The sequence below is a fragment of the Rhipicephalus microplus genome, unplaced genomic scaffold (assembly GCF_043290135.1).
Source record: "Rhipicephalus microplus isolate Deutch F79 unplaced genomic scaffold, USDA_Rmic scaffold_38, whole genome shotgun sequence".
Taxonomy (NCBI): Eukaryota; Metazoa; Arthropoda; class Arachnida; order Ixodida; family Ixodidae; genus Rhipicephalus; species Rhipicephalus microplus.
Window position 1 is genome coordinate 158,145 of NW_027464611.1, and position 18,436 is coordinate 176,580.

Sequence of the window (18,436 nt, forward strand, 5' to 3'; positions counted from 1 at the left end):
GCTAGCCAATTGCGCCACGGAGACAGTCCTGCTTCACTCTCACCACCAGTAGAACATATCGTCAAAGCTATCAGCCCAAAGAAAAAAAAGCGCCGCACCACCACCGGGTTGGCTCGAACCTCCAACCTTTCGGTTAACAGCCGATTGCGATAGCCAATTGCGCCACGGAGACAGTCGTGCTCCACTCTCACCACCATCAGAACATATCTTCAAAGCTATCAGCGCTAAGAAAAAAAACCGCCGCATTTCCACCGGGTGGGCTCGAACCTGCAACTTTTCGGTTAACAGCCGATCGCACTAGCCGATTGCGGCACGGAAACAGTCCTGCTCCACTCTCACCACCGTCAGAACATCTCTTCAGAGCTATCAGCCCAAAGAAAAAAAAGCGCCGCGCCACCACCGGGTGGGCTTGAACCTCCAACCTTGCGGATAACAGCCGATCGCGCTAGCCAATTGCGCCACGGAGACAGTCGTGCTCCACTTTCACCACCATCAGAACATATCTTCAAAGCTATCAGCCCAAAGAAAAAAAAGCGCCGCACCACTACCGGGTGGGCTCGAAACTCCAACCTTTCGGTTAACAGCCGATCGCGCTAGCCAATTGCGCCACGGAGATAGTCCTGCTCCACTCTCAACACCATCAGAACATATCTTCAAAGCTATCAGCAGAAAGAAAAAAGCAACACACCCCTCCCGGGAGGGCTCGAACCTCCAACTTTTCGGTTAACAGCCAATCGCGCTAGCCAATGGCGCCACGGAGACAGTCCTGCTCCACTCTCACCACCGTCAGAACATTTCTTCAGAGCTATCAGCCCAAAGAAAAAAAAGCGCCGCGCCACCACCGGGTGGGCGTGAACCTCAAACTTGCGGTTAACAGCCGATTGCGCTAGCCAATTGCGCCACGGAGACAGTCGTGCCCCACTTTCACCACCATCAGAACATATCTTCAAAGCTAACAGCGCAAAGAAAAAAGCAACACACCACTCCCGGGAGGGCTCGAAACTCCATCCTTTCGGTTAACAGCCGATCGCGCTAGCTAATTGCGCCACGAAGACAATCCTGCTCCACTCTCACCACCATCAGAACATAACTTCAAAGCTATCAGCCCAAAGAAAAAAAGCGCCGCACCACCACCGGGTGGATTCGAAACTCCAACCTTTCGGTTAACAGCCGATCGCAATAGCCAATTGCGCCAAGGAGACAGTTCTGCTCCACTCTCACCACCATCAGAACATATCTTCAAAGCTATTAGCCCACAGAAAACAAAGCGCCGCACCACCGCTGGGTGGGCTCGAACATCCAAGTTTTCGGTTAAAAGCTGATCGCGCTAGCCAATTGCGCCACGGAGATAGTCCTGCTTCACTGTCACCACCATCAGAACATAACTTCAAAGCTATCAGCCCAAAGAAAAAAAAGCGCCGCACCACCACCGGGTGGGCTCGAACCTCCAACCTTTCGGTTAACAGCCGATCGCGCTAGCCAATTGCGCCACGGACACAGTCGTGCCCCACTTTCATCACCATCAGAACATATCTTCAAAGCTATCAGCGCAAAGAAAAAAGCAACACACCATTCCCGGGAGGGCTCTTAACTCCAACCTTTCGGTTAACAGCCGATCGCGCTAGCCAATTGCACCACGGAGACAGTCCTGCTCCACTCTCACCACCGTCAGAACATATCTTCAAAGCTATCAGCGCAAAGAAAAAAGCAACACACCCCTCCCGGGAGGGCTCCAACCTCCAACTTTTCGGTTAACAGCCGATCGCGCTAGCCAATTGCGCCACGGAGACAGTCCTGCTCCACTCTCACCACCGTCAGAACATTTCTTCAGAGCTATCAGCCCAAAGAAAAAAAAGCGCTGCACCACCACCGGGTGGGCTCGAACCTCCAACCTTTCCGTTAACAGCCGATAGCGCTAGCCAATTGCCCCACGGTGACAGTCGTGCTCCACTGTAACCACCGTCAGAACATTTCTTCAAAGCTATCAGCCCAAGAAAAAAAAGCGCCGCACCACCACCGGGTCGGCTCGAACCTCCAAACTTTCGGTTAACAGCCGATCGTGCGAGCCAATTGCGCCACGGAGACAGTCGTGCTCCACTCTCACCACCGTCAGAACATATCTTCAAAGCTATCAGCGCAAAGAAAAAAGCAACACACAACTCCCGGGAGGGCTCGAAACCCCAACCTTTCGGTTAACAGCCGATCGCACTAGCCAATTGCGCCACGGAGACAGTCCTGCTCAACTCTCACCACCAGTAGAACATATCGTCAAAGCTATCAGCCCAAAGAAAAAAAGCGCCGCACCACCACCAGCTGGGCTCGAACCTCCAACCTTTCGTTTAACAGCCGATTGCGCTAGCCGATTGCGCCACGGAGACAGTCGTGCTACACTCACCACCATCAGAACATATCTTCAAAGCTATCAGCGCAAAGAAAAAAAAGCGCAACACCACCACCGGGTGGGCTCGAACCTCCAACTTTTCGGTTAACAGCCGATCGCGCTAGCCAATTCCGCCACGGAGACAGTCCTGCTCCACTCTCACCACCGTCAGAACATTTGTTCAGAGCTATCTGCCCAAAGAAAAAAAAAGCGCCGCACCACCACCGGGTGGACTCGAACCTCCAAACTTTCGGTTAACAGCCGATCGCGCTAGCCAATTGCGCCACGGAGACAGTCGTGCTCCACTCTCATCACCGTCACAACATTGTTCAAAGCTATCAGCGCAAAAAAAGCAACACACAACTCCCGGGAGGGCTCGAAACCCCAACCTTTCGGTTAACAGCCGATCGCACTAGCCAATTGCGCCACGGAGACAGTCCTGCTCCACTCTCACCACCAGTAGAACATATCGTCAAAGCTATCAGCCCAAAGAAAAAAAGCGCCGCACCACCACCGGGTGGGCTCGAACCTCCAACCTTTCGTTTAACAGCCGATTGCGCTAGCCGATTGCGCCACGGAGACAGTCGTGCTGCACTCTCACCACCATCAGAACATATCTTCAAAGCTATCAGCGCAAAGAAAAAAAGCGCAACACCACCACTGGGTGGGCTCGAACCTCCAACTTTTCGGTTAACAGCCGATCGCGCTAGCCGATTGCGGCACGGAGACAGTCCTGCTCCACTCTCACCACCATCAGAACATATCTTCAAAGCTATCAGCCCACAGAAAAAAAAGCGCCGCACCACCATCGGGTGGGCTCGAACCTCGAACCTTTCGGCTAACAGCTCATCGCGCTAGCCAATTTCGCCACGGAGACAGTAGTGCTCCACTCTCACCACCCTCAGAACATATCTTCAAAGCTATCAGCCCAAAGAAAAAAAAGCGCCGCACCACCACCGGGTGGGCTCGAACCTCCAACCTTTCGGTTAAGAGCCGATGCCGCTAGCCATTTGCGCCACGGAGACAGTCGTGCTCCACTCTCACCACCGTCAGAACATTTCTTCAGAGCTATCAGCCCAAAGAAGAAAAAGCGCCGCGCCACCACCGGGTGGGCTTGAACCTCCAACCTTGCGGTTAACAGCCGATCGCGCTAGCCAATTGCGCCACGGAGACAGTCCTGCTTCACTCTCACCACCATCAGAACATATCTTCAAAGCTATCAGCGCTAAGGAAAAAAGCGCCGCACCACCACCGGGTGGGCTCGAACCTCAAACTTTTCGGTTAACAGCCGATCGCGCTAGCCGATTGCGGCACGGAGACAGTCCTGCTCCACTCTCACCACCATCAGAACATATCTTCAAAGCTATCAGCCCACAGAAAAAAAAAGCGCCGCACCACCATCGGGTGGGCTCCAACCTCCAACTTTTCGGTTAACAGCCGATCGCGCTAGCCAATTGCGCCACGGAGACAGTCCTGCTACACTCTCACCACCGTCAGAACATTTCTCCAGAGCTATCAGCCCAAAGAAAAAAAAGCGCTGCACCACCACCGGGTGGGCTCGAACCTCCAACCTTTCCGTTAACAGCCGACAGTGCTAGCCAATTGCCCCACGGTGACAGTCGTGCTCCACTGTAACCACCGTCAGAACATTTCTTCAAAGCTATCAGCCCAAGAAAAAAAAGCGCCGCACCACCACCGGGTCGGCTCGAACCTCCAAACTTTCGGTTAACAGCCGATCGTGCGAGCCAATTGCGCCACGGAGACAGTCGTGCTCCACTCTCACCACCGTCAGAACATATCTTCAAAGCTATCAGCGCAAAGAAAAAAGCAACACACAACTCCCGGGAGGGCTCGAAACCCCAACCTTTCGGTTAACAGCCGATCGCACTAGCCAATTGCGCCACGGAGACAGTCCTGCTCAACTCTCACCACCAGTAGAACATATCGTCAAAGCTATCAGCCCAAAGAAAAAAAGCGCCGCACCACCACCGGCTGGGCTCGAACCTCCAACCTTTCGTTTAACAGCCGATTGCGCTAGCCGATTGCGCCACGGAGACAGTCGTGCTACACTCTCACCACCATCAGAACATATCTTCAAAGCTATCAGCGCAAAGAAAAAAAAGCGCAACACCACCACCGGGTGGGCTCGAACCTCCAACTTTTCGGTTAACAGCCGATCGCGCTAGCCAATTGCGCCACGGAGACAGTCCTGCTCCACTCTCACCACCGTCAGAACATTTGTTCAGAGCTATCTGCCCAAAGAAAGAAAAAGCGCCGCACCACCACCGGGTGGACTCGAACCTCCAAACTTTCGGTTAACAGCCGATCGCGCTAGCCAATTGCGCCACGGAGACAGTCGTGCTCCACTCTAATCACCGTCACAACATTGTTCAAAGCTATCAGCGCAAAAAAAAGCAACACACAACTCCCGGGAGGGCTCGAAACCCCAACCTTTCGGTTAACAGCCGATCGCACTAGCCAATTGCGCCACGGAGACAGTCCTGCTCCACTCTCACCACCAGTAGAACATATCGTCAAAGCTATCAGCCCGAAGAAAAAAAGCGCCGCACCACCACCGGGTGGGCTCGAACCTCCAACCTTTCGTTTAACAGCCGATTGCGCTAGCCGATTGCGCCACGGAGACAGTCGTGCTGCACTCTCACCACCATCAGAACATATCTTCAAAGCTATCAGCGCAAAGAAAAAAAGCGCAACACCACCACTGGGTGGGCTCGAACCTCCAACTTTTCGGTTAACAGCCGATCGCGCTAGCCGATTGCGGCACGGAGACAGTCCTGCTCCACTCTCACCACCATCAGAACATATCTTCAAAGCTATCAGCCCACAGAAAAAAAAGCGCCGCACCACCATCGGGTGGGCTCGAACCTCGAACCTTTCGGCTAACAGCTCATCGCGCTAGCCAATTGCGCCACGGAGACAGTCGTGCTCCACTCTCACCACCGTCAGAACATTTCTTCAGAGCTATCAGCCCAAAGAAGAAAAAGCGCCGCGCCACCACCGGGTGGGCTCGAACCTCCAACCTTTCGGTTAAGAGCCGATGCCGCTAGCCATTTGCGCCACGGAGACAGTCGTGCTCCACTCTCACCACCGTCAGAACATTTCTTCAGAGCTATCAGCCCAAAGAAGAAAAAGCGCCGCGCCACCACCGGGTGGGCTTGAACCTCCAACCTTGCGGTTAACAGCCGATCGCGCTAGCCAATTGCGCCACGGAGACAGTCCTGCTTCACTCTCACCACCAGTAGAACATATCGTCAAAGCTATCAGCCCAAAGAAAAAAAGCGCAGCACCACCACCGGGAGGGCTCGAACCTCCAACTTTTCGGTTAACAGCCGATCGCGCTAGCCAATTGCGCCAGGGAGACAGTCCTGCTTCACTCTCACCACCGTCAGAACATTTCTTCAGAGCTATCAGCCCAAAGAAAAAAAGCGCCGCACCACCACCGGGTGGGCTCGAAACTCCAACCTTTCGGTTAACAGCTGATCGCGCTTGCCAATTGCGCCGCAGAGACAGTCGTACTCCACTCTCACCACCCTCAGAACATATCTTCAAAGCTATCAGCCCAAAGAAAAAAAGCGCCGCACCACCACCGGGTGTGCTCGAACCTCCAACCTTTCGGTTAAGAGCCGATGCCGCTAGCCATTTGCGCCACGGAGACACTCGTGCTCCACTCTCACCACCGTCAGAACATTTCTTCAGAGCTATCAGCCCAAAGAAAAAAGCAACACCCAACTCCCGGGAGGGCTCGAAACCCCAACCTTTCGGTTAACAGTCGATCGCGCTAGCCAATTGCGCCACGGAGACAGTCCTGCTCCACTCTCACCACCAGTAGAACATATCGTCAAAGCTATCAGCCCAAAGAAAAAAAGCGCCGCACCACCACCGGGTGGGCTCGAACCTCCAACCTTTCGTTTAACAGCCGATTGCGCTAGCCGATTGCGCCACGGAGACAGTCGTGCTGCACTCTCACCACCATCAGAACATATCTTCAAAGCTATCAGCGCAAAGAAAAAAAGCGCAAGACCACCACTGGGTGGGCTCGAACCTCCAACTTTTCGGTTAACAGCCGATCGCGCTAGCCGATTGCGGCACGGAGACAGTCCTGCTCCACTCTCACCACCATCAGAACATATCTTCAAAGCTATCAGCCCACAGAAAAAAAAGCGCCGCACCACCATCGGGTGGGCTCGAACCTCGAACCTTTCGGCTAACAGCTCATCGCGCTAGCAAATTGCGCCACGGAGACAGTAGTGCTCCACTCTCACCACCCTCAGAACATATCTTCAAAGCTATCAGCCCAAAGAAAAAAAAGCGCCGCACCACCACCGGGTGGGCTCGAACCTCCAACCTTTCGGTTAAGAGCCGATGCCGCTAGCCATTTGCGCCACGGAGACAGTCGTGCTCCACTCTCACCACCGTCAGAACATTTCTTCAGAGCTATCAGCCCAAAGAAGAAAAAGCGCCGCGCCACCACCGGGTGGGCTTGAACCTCCAACCTTGCGGTTAACAGCCGATCGCGCTAGCCAATTGCGCCACGGAGACAGTCCTGCTTCACTCTCACCACCATCAGAACATATCTTCAAAGCTATCAGCGCTAAGGAAAAAAGCGCCGCACCACCACCGGGTGGGCTCGAACCTCCAACTTTTCGGTTAACAGCCGATCGCGCTAGCCGATTGCGGCACGGAGACAGTCCTGCTCCACTCTCACCACCATAAGAACATATCTTCAAAGCTATCAGCCCACAGAAAAAAAAAAGCGCCGCACCACCATCGGGTGGGCTCCAACCTCCAACTTTTCGGTTAACAGCCGATCGCGCTAGCCAATTGCGCCACGGAGACAGTCCTGCTACACTCTCACCACCGTCAGAACATTTCTCCAGAGCTATCAGCCCAAAGAAAAAAAAGCGCTGCACCACCACCGGGTGGGCTCGAACCTCCAACCTTTCCGTTAACAGCCGATAGCGCTAGCCAATTGCCCCACGGTGACAGTCGTGCTCCACTGTAACCACCGTCAGAACATTTCTTCAAAGCTATCAGCCCAAGAAAAAAAAGCGCCGCACCACCACCGGGTCGGCTCGAACCTCCAAACTTTCGGTTAACAGCCGATCGTGCGAGCCAATTGCGCCACGGAGACAGTCGTGCTCCACTCTCACCACCATCAGAACATATCTTCAAAGCTATCAGCGCAAAGAAAAAAGCAACACACAACTCCCGGGAGGGCTCGAAACCCCAACCTTTCGGTTAACAGCCGATCGCACTAGCCAATTGCGCCACGGAGACAGTCCTGCTCAACTCTCACCACCAGTAGAACATATCGTCAAAGCTATCAGCCCAAAGAAAAAAAGCGCCGCACCACCACCGGCTGGGCTCGAACCTCCAACCTTTCGTTTAACAGCCGATTGCGCTAGCCGATTGCGCCACGGAGACAGTCGTGCTACACTCTCACCACCATCAGAACATATCTTCAAAGCTATCAGCGCAAAGAAAAAAAAAGCGCAACACCACCACCGGGTGGGCTCGAACTTCCAACTTTTCGGTTAACAGCCGATCGCGCTAGCCAATTGCGCCACGGAGACAGTCCTGCTCCACTCTCACCACCGTCAGAACATTTGTTCAGAGCTATCTGCCCAACGAAAAAAAAAAGCGCCGCACCACGACCGGGTGGACTCGAACCTCCAAACTTTCGGTTAACAGCCGATCGCGCTAGCCAATTGCGCCACGGAGACAGTCGTGCTCCACTCTAATCACCGTCACAACATTGTTCAAAGCTATCAGCGCAAAAAAAAGCAACACACAACTCCCGGGAGGGCTCGAAACCCCAACCTTTCGGTTAACAGCCGATCGCACTAGCCAATTGCGCCACGGAGACAGTCCTGCTCCACTCTCACCACCAGTAGAACATATCTTCAAAGCTATCAGCCCAAAGAAAAAAAAGCGCCACACCACCGCCGGGTGGGCTCGAACATCCAAGTTTTCGGTTAAAAGCCGATCGCGCTAGCCGATTGCGCCACGGAGACAGTCGTGCTGCACTCTCACCACCATCAGAACATATCTTCAAAGCTATCAGCGCAAAGAAAAAAAGCGCAACACCACCACTGGGTGGGCTCGAACCTCCAACTTTTCGGTTAACAGCCGATCGCGCTAGCCGATTGCGGCACGGAGACAGTCCTGCTCCACTCTCACCACCATCAGAACATATCTTCAAAGCTATCAGCCCACAGAAAAAAAGCGCCACACCACCATCGGGTGGGCTCGAACCTCGAACTATTCGGCTAACAGCTCATCGCGCTAGCCAATTGCGCCACGGAGACAGTAGTGCTCCACTCTCACCACCCTCAGAACATATCTTCAAAGCTATCAGCCCAAAGAAAAAAAAGCGCCGCACCACCACCGGGTGGGCTCGAACCTCCAACCTTTCGGTTAAGAGCCGATGCCGCTAGCCATTTGCGCCACGGAGACAGTCGTGCTCCACTCTCACCACCGTCAGAACATTTCTTCAGAGCTATCAGCCCAAAGAAGAAAAAGCGCCGCGCCACCACCGGGTGGGCTTGAACCTCCAACCTTGCGGTTAACAGCCGATCGCGCTAGCCAATTGCGCCACGGAGACAGTCCTGCTTCACTCTCACCACCATCAGAACATATCTTCAAAGCTATCAGCGCTAAGGAAAAAAGCGCCGCACCACCACCGGGTGGGCTCGAACCTCAAACTTTTCGGTTAACAGCCGATCGCGCTAGCCGATTGCGGCACGGAGACAGTCCTGCTCCACTCTCACCACCATCAGAACATATCTTCAAAGCTATCAGCCCACAGAAAAAAAAAGCGCCGCACCACCATCGGGTGGGCTCCAACCTCCAACTTTTCGGTTAACAGCCGATCGCGCTAGCCAATTGCGCCACGGAGACAGTCCTGCTACACTCTCACCACCGTCAGAACATTTCTCCAGAGCTATCAGCCCAAAGAAAAAAAAGCGCTGCACCACCACCGGGTGGGCTCGAACCTCCAACCTTTCCGTTAACAGCCGACAGCGCTAGCCAATTGCCCCACGGTGACAGTCGTGCTCCACTGTAACCACCGTCAGAACATTTCTTCAAAGCTATCAGCCCAAGAAAAAAAAGCGCCGCACCACCACCGGGTCGGCTCGAACCTCCAAACTTTCGGTTAACAGCCGATCGTGCGAGCCAATTGCGCCACGGAGACAGTCGTGCTCCACTCTCACCACCGTCAGAACATATCTTCAAAGCTATCAGCGCAAAGAAAAAAGCAACACACAACTCCCGGGAGGGCTCGAAACCCCAACCTTTCGGTTAACAGCCGATCGCACTAGCCAATTGCGCCACGGAGACAGTCCTGCTCAACTCTCACCACCAGTAGAACATATCGTCAAAGCTATCAGCCCAAAGAAAAAAAGCGCCGCACCACCACCGGCTGGGCTCGAACCTCCAACCTTTCGTTTAACAGCCGATTGCGCTAGCCGATTGCGCCACGGAGACAGTCGTGCTGCACTCTCACCACCATCAGAACATATCTTCAAAGCTATCAGCGCAAAGAAAAAAAAGCGCAACACCACCACCGGGTGGGCTCGAACCTCCAACTTTTCGGTTAACAGCCGATCGCGCTAGCCAATTGCGCCACGGAGACAGTCCTGCTCCACTCTCACCACCGTCAGAACATTTGTTCAGAGCTATCTGCCCAAAGAAAAAAAAAGCGCCGCACCACCACCGGGTGGACTCGAACCTCCAAACTTTCGGTTAACAGCCGATCGCGCTAGCCAATTGCGCCACGGAGACAGTCGTGCTCCACTCTAATCACCGTCACAACATTGTTCAAAGCTATCAGCGCAAAAAAAAGCAACACACAACTCCCGGGAGGGCTCGAAACCCCAACCTTTCGGTTAACAGCCGATCGCACTAGCCAATTGCGCCACGGAGACAGTCCTGCTCCACTCTCACCACCAGTAGAACATATCGTCAAAGCTATCAGCCCGAAGAAAAAAAGCGCCGCACCACCACCGGGTGGGCTCGAACCTCCAACCTTTCGTTTAACAGCCGATTGCGCTAGCCGATTGCGCCACGGAGACAGTCGTGCTGCACTCTCACCACCATCAGAACATATCTTCAAAGCTATCAGCGCAAAGAAAAAAAGCGCAACACCACCACTGGGTGGGCTCGAACCTCCAACTTTTCGGTTAACAGCCGATCGCGCTAGCCGATTGCGGCACGGAGACAGTCCTGCTCCACTCTCACCACCATCAGAACATATCTTCAAAGCTATCAGCCCACAGAAAAAAAAGCGCCGCACCACCATCGGGTGGGCTCGAACCTCGAACCTTTTGGCTAACAGCTCATCGCGCTAGCCAATTGCGCCACGGAGACAGTCGTGCTCCACTCTCACCACCGTCAGAACATTTCTTCAGAGCTATCAGCCCAAAGAAGAAAAAGCGCCGCGCCACCACCGGGTGGGCTCGAACCTCCAACCTTTCGGTTAAGAGCCGATGCCGCTAGCCATTTGCGCCACGGAGACAGTCGTGCTCCACTCTCACCACCGTCAGAACATTTCTTCAGAGCTATCAGCCCAAAGAAGAAAAAGCGCCGCGCCACCACCGGGTGGGCTTGAACCTCCAACCTTGCGGTTAACAGCCGATCGCGCTAGCCAATTGCGCCACGGAGACAGTCCTGCTTCACTCTCACCACCAGTAGAACATATCGTCAAAGCTATCAGCCCAAAGAAAAAAAGCGCAGCACCACCACCGGGAGGGCTCGAACCTCCAACTTTTCGGTTAACAGCCGATCGCGCTAGCCAATTGCGCCAGGGAGACAGTCCTGCTCCACTCTCACCACCGTCAGAACATTTCTTCAGAGCTATCAGCCCAAAGAAAAAAAGCGCCGCACCACCACCGGGTGGGCTCGAAACTCCAACCTTTCGGTTAACAGCTGATCGCGCTTGCCAATTGCGCCGCAGAGACAGTCGTACTCCACTCTCACCACCCTCAGAACATATCTTCAAAGCTATCAGCCCAAAGAAAAAAAGCGCCGCACCACCACCGGGTGTGCTCGAACCTCCAACCTTTCGGTTAAGAGCCGATGCCGCTAGCCATTTGCGCCACGGAGACACTCGTGCTCCACTCTCACCACCGTCAGAACATTTCTTCAGAGCTATCAGCCCAAAGAAAAAAGCAACACCCAACTCCCGGGAGGGCTCGAAACCCCAACCTTTCGGTTAACAGTCGATCGCGCTAGCCAATTGCGCCACGGAGACAGTCCTGCTCCACTCTCACCACCAGTAGAACATATCGTCAAAGCTATCAGCCCAAAGAAAAAAAGCGCCGCACCACCACCGGGTGGGCTCGAACCTCCAACCTTTCGTTTAACAGCCGATTGCGCTAGCCGATTGCGCCACGGAGACAGTCGTGCTGCACTCTCACCACCATCAGAACATATCTTCAAAGCTATCAGCGCAAAGAAAAAAAGCGCAAGACCACCACTGGGTGGGCTCGAACCTCCAACTTTTCGGTTAACAGCCGATCGCGCTAGCCGATTGCGGCACGGAGACAGTCCTGCTCCACTCTCACCACCATCAGAACATATCTTCAAAGCTATCAGCCCACAGAAAAAAAAGCGCCGCACCACCATCGGGTGGGCTCGAACCTCGAACCTTTCGGCTAACAGCTCATCGCGCTAGCAAATTGCGCCACGGAGACAGTAGTGCTCCACTCTCACCACCCTCAGAACATATCTTCAAAGCTATCAGCCCAAAGAAAAAAAAGCGCCGCACCACCACCGGGTGGGCTCGAACCTCCAACCTTTCGGTTAAGAGCCGATGCCGCTAGCCATTTGCGCCACGGAGACAGTCGTGCTCCACTCTCACCACCGTCAGAACATTTCTTCAGAGCTATCAGCCCAAAGAAGAAAAAGCGCCGCGCCACCACCGGGTGGGCTTGAACCTCCAACCTTGCGGTTAACAGCCGATCGCGCTAGCCAATTGCGCCACGGAGACAGTCCTGCTTCACTCTCACCACCATCAGAACATATCTTCAAAGCTATCAGCGCTAAGGAAAAAAGCGCCGCACCACCACCGGATGGGCTCGAACCTCCAACTTTTCGGTTAACAGCCGATCGCGCTAGCCGATTGCGGCACGGAGACAGTCCTGCTCCACTCTCACCACCATCAGAACATATCTTCAAAGCTATCAGCCCACAGAAAAAAAAAGCGCCGCACCACCATCGGGTGGGCTCCAACCTCCAACTTTTCGGTTAACAGCCGATCGCGCTAGCCAATTGCGCCACGGAGACAGTCCTGCTACACTCTCACCACCGTCAGAACATTTCTCCAGAGCTATCAGCCCAAAGAAAAAAAAGCGCTGCACCACCACCGGGTGGGCTCGAACCTCCAACCTTTCCGTTAACAGCCGATAGCGCTAGCCAATTGCCCCACGGTGACAGTCGTGCTCCACTGTAACCACCGTCAGAACATTTCTTCAAAGCTATCAGCCCAAGAAAAAAAAGCGCCGCACCACCACCGGGTCGGCTCGAACCTCCAAACTTTCGGTTAACAGCCGATCGTGCGAGCCAATTGCGCCACGGAGACAGTCGTGCTCCACTCTCACCACCATCAGAACATATCTTCAAAGCTATCAGCGCAAAGAAAAAAGCAACACACAACTCCCGGGAGGGCTCGAAACCCCAACCTTTCGGTTAACAGCCGATCGCACTAGCCAATTGCGCCACGGAGACAGTCCTGCTCAACTCTCACCACCAGTAGAACATATCGTCAAAGCTATCAGCCCAAAGAAAAAAAGCGCCGCACCACCACCGGCTGGGCTCGAACCTTCAACCTTTCGTTTAACAGCCGATTGCGCTAGCCGATTGCGCCACGGAGACAGTCGTGCTACACTCTCACCACCATCAGAACATATCTTCAAAGCTATCAGCGCAAAGAAAAAAAAAGCGCAACACCACCACCGGGTGGGCTCGAACTTCCAACTTTTCGGTTAACAGCCGATCGCGCTAGCCAATTGCGCCACGGAGACAGTCCTGCTCCACTCTCACCACCGTCAGAACATTTGTTCAGAGCTATCTGCCCAAAGAAAAAAAAAGCGCCGCACCACGACCGGGTGGACTCGAACCTCCAAACTTTCGGTTAACAGCCGATCGCGCTAGCCAATTGCGCCACGGAGACAGTCGTGCTCCACTCTAATCACCGTCACAACATTGTTCAAAGCTATCAGCGCAAAAAAAAGCAACACACAACTCCCGGGAGGGCTCGAAACCCCAACCTTTCGGTTAACAGCCGATCGCACTAGCCAATTGCGCCACGGAGACAGTCCTGCTCCACTCTCACCACCAGTAGAACATATCGTCAAAGCTATCAGCCCAAAGAAAAAAAGCGCCGCACCACCACCGGGTGGGCTCGAACCTCCAAACTTTCGTTTAACAGCCGATTGCGCTAGCCGATTGCGCCACGGAGACAGTCGTGCTGCACTCTCACCACCATCAGAACATATCTTCAAAGCTATCAGCGCAAAGAAAAAAAGCGCAACACCACCACTGGGTGGGCTCGAACCTCCAACTTTTCGGTTAACAGCCGATCGCGCTAGCCGATTGCGGCACGGAGACAGTCCTGCTCCACTCTCACCACCATCAGAACATATCTTCAAAGCTATCAGCCCACAGAAAAAAAGCGCCACACCACCATCGGGTGGGCTCGAACCTCGAACTATTCGGCTAACAGCTCATCGCGCTAGCCAATTGCGCCACGGAGACAGTAGTGCTCCACTCTCACCACCCTCAGAACATATCTTCAAAGCTATCAGCCCAAAGAAAAAAAAGCGCCGCACCACCACCGGGTGGGCTCGAACCTCCAACCTTTCGGTTAAGAGCCGATGCCGCTAGCCATTTGCGCCACGGAGACAGTCGTGCTCCACTCTCACCACCGTCAGAACATTTCTTCAGAGCTATCAGCCCAAAGAAGAAAAAGCGCCGCGCCCCCACCGGGTGGGCTTGAACCTCCAACCTTGCGGTTAACAGCCGATCGCGCTAGCCAATTGCGCCACGGAGACAGTCCTGCTTCACTCTCACCACCAGTAGAACATATCGTCAAAGCTATCAGCCCAAAGAAAAAAGCGCAGCACCACCACCGGGAGGGCTCGAACCTCCAACTTTTCGGTTAACAGCCGATCGCGCTAGCCAATTGCGCCAGGGAGACAGTCCTGCTCCACTCTCACGACCGTCAGAACATTTCTTCAGAGCTATCAGCCCAAAGAAAAAAAGCGCCGCACCACCACCGGGTGGGCTCGAAACTCCAACCTTTCGGTTAACAGCTGATCGCGCTTGCCAATTGCGCCGCAGAGACAGTCGTACTCCACTCTCACCACCCTCAGAACATATCTTCAAAGCTATCAGCCCAAAGAAAAAAGCGCCGCACCACCACCGGGTGTGCTCGAACCTCCAACCTTTCGGTTAAGAGCCGATGCCGCTAGCCATTTGCGCCACGGAGACACTCGTGCTCCACTCTCACCACCGTCAGAACATTTCTTCAGAGCTATCAGCCCAAAGAAAAAAGCAACACCCAACTCCCGGGAGGGCTCGAAACCCCAACCTTTCGGTTAACAGTCGATCGCGCTAGCCAATTGCGCCACGGAGACAGTCCTGCTTCACTCTCACCACCAGTAGAACATATCGTCAAAGCTATCAGCCCAAAGAATAAAAGCGCCGCACCACCACCGGGTGGGCTCGAACCTCCAACCTTTCGGTTAACAGCTGATTGCGCTAGCCAATTGCGCCACGGAGACAGTCGTGCTCCACACTCACCACCATCAGAACATATCTTCAAAGCTATCAGCGCTAAGGAAAAAAGCGCCGCACCACCACCGGGTGGGCTCGAACCTCCAACTTTTCGGTTAACAGCCGATCGCGCTAGCCGATTGCGGCACGGAGACAGTCCTGCTCCACTCTCACCACCATCTGAACATATCTTCAAAGCTATCAGCCCACAGAAAAAAAAAGCGCCGCACCACCATCGGGTGGGCTCAAACCTCCAACCTTTCGGCTAACAGCTGATCGCGCTAGCCAATTGCGCCACGGAGACAGTCGTGCTCCACTCTCACCACCCTCAGAACATATCTTCAAAGCTATCAGCCCAAAGAAAAAAAAGCGCTGCACCACCACCGGGTGGGCTCGAACCTCCAACCTTTCGGTTAAGAGCCGATGCCACTAGCCATTTGCGCCACGGAGACAGTCGTGCTCCACTCTCACCACCGTCAGAACATTTCTTCAGAGCTATCAGCCCAAAGAAAAAAAAGCGCTGCGCCACCACCGGGTGGGCTTGAACCTCCAACCTTGCGGTTAACAGCCGATCGCGCTAGCCGATTGCGGCACGGAGACAGTCCTGCTCCACTCTCACCACCATCAGAACATAACTTCAAAGCTATCAGCCCAAAGAAAAAAAGCGCCGCACCACCACCGGGTGGGCTCGAACTCCAACCTTTCGGTTAACAGCCGATCGCGCTAGCCAATTGCGCCCCGGAGACAGTTCTGCTCCACTCTCACCACCATCAGAACATATCTTCAAAGCTATCAGCCTAAAGAAAAAAAAGCGCCGCACCACCACCGGGTGGGCTCAAACATCCAAGTTTTTGGTTAAAAGCCGATCGCGCTAGCCAATTGCGCCACGGAGATAGTCCTGCTCTACTCTCACCACCATCAGAACATATCTTCAAAGCTATCAGCGCAAAGAAAAAAGCAACACACCCCTCCCGGGAGGGCTCGAACCTCCAACTTTTCGGTTAACAGCCGATCGCGCTAGCCAATTGCGCCACGGAGACAGTCCTGCTGCACTCTCACCACCGTCAGAACATTTCTTCAGAGCTATCAGCCCAAAGAAAAAAAAAGCGCCGCACCACCACCGGGTGGGCTCGAACCTCAAAACTTTCGGTTAACAGCCGATCGCACTAGCCAATTGCGCCACGGAGACAGTCGTGCCCCACTCTCATCACCGTGAGAACATATCTTCAAAGCTATCAGCGCAAAGATAAAAGCAACACACAACTCCCGGGAGGGCTTGAAAACCCAACCTTTCGGTTAACAGCCGATCGCAGTAGCCAATTGCGCCACGGAGACAGTCCTGCTCCACTCTCACCACCAGTAGAACATATCGTCAAAGCTATCAGCCCAAAGAAAAAAAGCGCCGCACCACCACCGGGTGGGCTCGAACCTCCAACCTTTCGTTTAACAGCCGATTGCGCTAGCCGATTGCACCACGGAGACAGTCGTGCTCCACTCTCACCACCATCAGAACATATCTTCAAAGCTATCAGCGCAAAGAAAAAAGCAACACACCCCTCCCGGGAGGGCTCGAACCTCCAACGTTTCGGTTAACAGCCGATCGCGCTAGCCAATTGCGCCACGGAGACAGTCCTGCTCCACTCTCACCACCGTCAGAACATTTCTTCAGAGCTAACAGCCCAAAGAAAAAAAAGCGCCGCACCACCACCAGGTGGGCTCGAACCTCCAAACTTTCGGTTAACAGCCGATCGCGCTAGCCAATTGCGCCACGGAGATAGTCCTGCTCCACTCTCACGACCATCAGAACATATCTTCAAAGCTATCAGCGCAAAGAAAAAAGCAACACACCCCTCCCGGGAGGGCTCGAACCTCCAACTTTTCGGTTAACAGCTGATCGCGCTAGCCAATTGCGCCACGGAGACAGTCCTGCTCCACTCTCACCACCAGTAGAACATATCGTCAAAGCTATCAGCCCAAAGAAAAAAAGCGCCGCGCCACCACCGGGTGGGCTTGAACCTCCAACCTTGCCGTTAACAGCCGATCGCGCTAGCCAATTGCGCCACAAAGACAGTCGTGCCCCACTTTCACCACCATCAGAACATATGTTCAAAGCTATCAGCGCAAAGAAAAAAGCAACACACCACTCCCGGGAGGGCTCGAAACTCCATCCTTTCGGTTAACAGCCGATCGCGCTAGCTAATTGCGCCACGGAGACAATCCTGCTCCACTCTCACCACCATCAGAACATAACTTCAAAGCTATCAGCCCAAAGAAAAAAAAGCGCCGCACCACCACCGGGTGGGCTCTAAACTCCAACCTTTCGGTTAACAGCCGATTGCGCTAGCCAATTGCGCCCAGGAGACAGTTCTGCTCCACTCTCACCACCATCAGAACATATCTTCAAAGCTATCAGCCCAAAGAAAAAAAGCGCCGCACCACCGCCGGGTGGGCTCGAACATCCAAGTTTTCGGTTAAAAGCCGATCGCGCTAGCCAATTGCGCCACGGAGACAGTCGTGCTCCACTCTCAACACCCTCAGATCATATCTTCAAAGCTATCAGCCCAAAGAAAAAAAAGCGCCGCACCACCACCAGGTGGGCTGGAACTTCCAACCTTTCGGTTAACAGCCGATCGCGCTAGCCAATTGCGCCCAGGAGACAGTTCTGCTCCACTCTCACCATCATCAGAACATAACTTCAAAGCTATCAGCCCAAAGAAAAAAAGCGCCGCACCACCGCCGGGTGGGCTCGAACATCCAAGTTTTCGGTTAAAAGCCGATCGCGCTAGCCAATTGCGCCACGGAGATAGTCCTGCTCCACTCTCACGACCATCAGAACATATCTTCAAAGCTATCAGCGCAAAGAAAAAAGCAACACACCCCTCCCGGGAGGGCTCGAACCTCCAACTTTTCGGTTAACAGCTGATCGCGCTAGCCAATTGCGCCACGGAGACAGTCCTGCTCCACTCTCACCACCAGTAGAACATATCGTCAAAGCTATCAGCCCAAAGAAAAAAAGCGCCGCGCCACCACCGGGTGGGCTTGAACCTCCAACCTTGCCGTTAACAGCCGATCGCGCTAGCCAATTGCGCCACAAAGACAGTCGTGCCCCACTTTCACCACCATCAGAACATATGTTCAAAGCTATCAGCGCAAAGAAAAAAGCAACACACCACTCCCGGGAGGGCTCGAAACTCCATCCTTTCGGTTAACAGCCGATCGCGCTAGCTAATTGCGCCACGGAGACAATCCTGCTCCACT